This window comes from Sebastes fasciatus, chromosome 22 (genome assembly GCF_043250625.1).
Source record: "Sebastes fasciatus isolate fSebFas1 chromosome 22, fSebFas1.pri, whole genome shotgun sequence".
In the NCBI taxonomy this organism is placed as follows: Eukaryota; Metazoa; Chordata; class Actinopteri; order Perciformes; family Sebastidae; genus Sebastes; species Sebastes fasciatus.
In genome coordinates, this window is record NC_133816.1 from 21,839,639 (window position 1) to 21,842,282 (window position 2,644).

At 39.4% G+C, this 2,644-nt stretch overlaps 1 pseudogene; it reads right to left on the reverse strand.

The window, feature by feature from the left end:
* Positions 1–759: 759 nt before the first annotated feature.
* On the reverse strand, positions 760–2,192 carry LOC141761220 (type-2 ice-structuring protein-like; annotated as a pseudogene).
* Between the last annotated feature and the right edge of the window lie 452 nt (positions 2,193–2,644).

The following is a 2,644-nucleotide window of genomic DNA, read 5'->3' on the forward strand; positions in this document are numbered from 1 at the left end:
CGATAACAACGGGACGTTCACACTGAGAACTAGCCGTTTCTCTCGGGAGCTACGGGATCGCTAGCAACCGTGATACTGATCCTTGAGTGTTATAGGCGGCAGATTAATGAACGTGCCGTTTTTGACACTCTGAGGGCAATCGTCTTGTAAGCTCTCGGTTTATAAATAAAATAGGCGGTAGAAGGTATTGAAACAACTCCTAGAAATAGGATCATAGTGGTAGAGGTCTTTCTGACGCTTGTTTTAACAGTCTCTAATTTTAGTTTAGGTTGTCTATATAAACAGTATATACACATGCTGTAGCAAAAAAAAAGAACATACAGTTGTATTTCAGTGGCTTTAAGATAGCATGAACCCGTTTTAGATAATAACTGAATATCCAGTACAGTGTATTTGTATATGTGTTTTTAATTAAAAACTATAAAGCTCAACTTCTTCTTTCACCTCTTTTCCTGTTGACAAAACTCAAACTGCATGTTCTGTGTGATGGAGATTCTCCTGTGTGCAATCATTAGGCTCACAGACTGGCTTTTTTTCAATGCTTGAGTCTTTTAATTGTGTAGAAGATAAGAAAAACACTCCAGAATGAAAAGGCCAAACAGGCAACATTCATTAAGTAGTTTAACAGTTACAGGAAAGAAGTATAGATCACTACATGCAAGAGGCTACAGATGATGAAGACACAGATAATCACACATCCACCCAACACTCCTGTGGTTGTGATAGGTACTGCATGTTTCTCTCTTATCCAAAGAGATATCATGGCTTTTTGGCGCAGACAAACGGCCATAGGCGAGAGCAAGGCTGGTCGTCAAATTTCTTCTGAGCTGTAAAAAGACATAGGGAGTTATTAAAGGGACTGTATGTAACTTTTTACACGTATAAATTATTTTTTATTTCAAATGAGGGAACAGGTTGTAGCCCAACTTAAAAAAAATGACAACTTTCTGTGTTTCCTCTGTCAGCCTGTAGACTGCTTTTAATGTGTAATATATATATTTACCTCCATGGTTCATCACCAGACAGCCTGTATTACCATTGCCATCAGGCTGTCCTCGAGCCCAGTAGTTGAAATTAAAAGGTGTACCATCACTCCAGAATCAAGTACCAGTCTAAAAGATTAGAATACAATATAATACAATAGACAGTATGGTTTAAACACGCTTTTTAGTTTGTTGCTTTACATTGTGTTTAATCAGTGACATACCTGTTGTGAATCGGAGCCTCCGAGCCATGTCAGTGGATAATTATGAGTGACAGTCTGTATCACATTCTGAATCAAGTTATACTCCTTGAAGCTGTGGACTGATGCTAGGATTCCACCATGGTGCTCACAATATTTCTATAAAGGACAGAGAGAGTGGAGTTATAGAATATGTCAATTAACAACATGTGTAACAGCAGAATGGACGCAGCGTAGAAGCGCTCTGCACTGAACAGCTGATTACCTCAGCATTAGCCCAGGTCATGGGTGTTGGAACGTAAAGGAAACAGCGACCACTGGAATCAGTCCAATCACTGAAGCAAGGTGAAGACCACTTGAACACGTGACTCTTCACTGAAAACACAATTAGAAAAGATCTGAACAAGGATTATCAGAGCGTTTTCACTTAAAACGGCTGGAAATGGAGCTGAAGAGAGTGAGAACAGTTAAGTTTCAGCCGTAAAACCGAAACAACGAGGTGAAAGACACTTTCAGTGATCTCATCATCTCAAATCATCTACCTGTCTCTTAGACCCCATTCCTAATGGCATTGGACAAAAGACTTGTCACTGTACCTGTCTTGTTAGATCTTCTTATAAAAAGCGTCTCGAGATAACTTCTGTTATGATTTGACGCTAATTAAAAATAAATTGAATTTCATTTAATTTTGCAGAGCTGATCATAAGAATGACTATATTCATTTGCACAATGCATTTCTGTAAAAAATCTGAACAAATACCAACTCACCTTCTGGAATGAGCAGTCCTGTCTTCTCAACAAGCTTTGCCTCTGGAACAGCTGGAGGTTTGACACACACACACACACACACACACACACACACACACACACACACACACTTAGTGACTCGGTTAATGTGCTGCTGTCACTCTACATTCACAATAACTGCTGCCCTACGTTAACATTCACAAGCAGCTCTGGTCAGAGCCATCACGGCACAGACGAGTAGAGACACAGTCAGCATCTTCATGGTTGAGAAAATGATGATGATGATGGTGATCTTTAACAAAGAGAAACAGACATGTTAGTTATACTTCTGAAGAACATGAGGACTAGAGTCCATTAGAGGAAGAAGAGATGATGATAAGAGAGATGAAGCCGACCTTCTGCAGGATTATCTTCTTTCTTGTCTGTCAGCTTGTAGCTTCAGTCTTCCTGTGTGGAGGTGCTGAACAAGAGAAACACCAGCTCTTATATACTGTGAATTATCTATCCATCTTTGTTTTAAATAAATATCTCAACGTACTCCACCCCTGTGATCATATCGATGGCTACAGTATTTGTACAGGGTCATCAGAAGACCACTTGCCACTCTGTTGTTTTCTTTAATAGATAAACAAAGTTTGAGCGATGAGACGGTGAAATTCTTCTCTTACTTGGCAGAGAAATGGTGAAGCTTGACACATAAGATTGAAACATAGA